We start from the raw sequence: 788 nt of genomic DNA, 5'->3' as shown, positions 1-788 counted from the left end.
CTGGTTAAAACTAAACATTGGAACAAACACACTGTGTACTTAACGCACCTCTCCAATGAATTTTTGCACACTTGCTACTGGTTACTTTAGGAAGGCAAATGGCAGTCTGCCAGCCCCCATGGCTGCCTGAGTGCAAAGGGTGGTCAGTCTGCCAGCCCCCATGGCTGCCTGAGTGCAAAGGATGGTGAAGGCAGCCAGGCACTCAAGTGCCCTGAGGAGCCCCTGTGCTCCAGGTAAGCTTCCACTTGCTGAGGCTTCACTGGCAGTTCCTAGTAAAGGTGCAACGCCTGCCCCAAATTTCCTACTGGGCGTAACTGTATTTTCCCAAATAACGTGAAAAGAAAGCAAATTAGATCTCTCCTAGTAGCGTCTCTCTACCTGTAATGCAATTTTTTGCATTGCCTCCACAGCCCTGGCGGGTAGCCCGGGCTGCAGTTGCCCGAAGTGAGCAGGTTGCCGTTATTTGCTGCGGACAGTCACACAACCACTTTGCTCACAGAAACGTTGTGAGGAGCGAAAGGCTCTTACCGTGACAGCAACCTTAAGGGGAGTTACGTGGCTGTTCTCAACAGCCTAACGCTAAACTTCGGGAGGGAGTGAAAAACGACCCAGGAACGGGTTCTTCACAGACAAGAAGCCTAGTTTCTGGTGGGTTTCCCCCCTCACGGAGGACGCCGCCGGCTGCGGGAGCCCGCGCTGCCTGTGGAGGGCCCACCCCGAGCGCGGAAAATGGAGGCCCCTCTCACGGCAGCTCCGGGCGAAGGCCGCCGCGGGGCCGTGCCAGCCTC

The sequence above is a fragment of the Aptenodytes forsteri genome, unplaced genomic scaffold (assembly GCF_000699145.1).
Source record: "Aptenodytes forsteri isolate BGI_AS27 unplaced genomic scaffold, ASM69914v1 Scaffold333, whole genome shotgun sequence".
NCBI classification, from domain to species: domain Eukaryota; kingdom Metazoa; phylum Chordata; class Aves; order Sphenisciformes; family Spheniscidae; genus Aptenodytes; species Aptenodytes forsteri.
Note: the sequence above shows the minus strand (reverse complement) of the source record.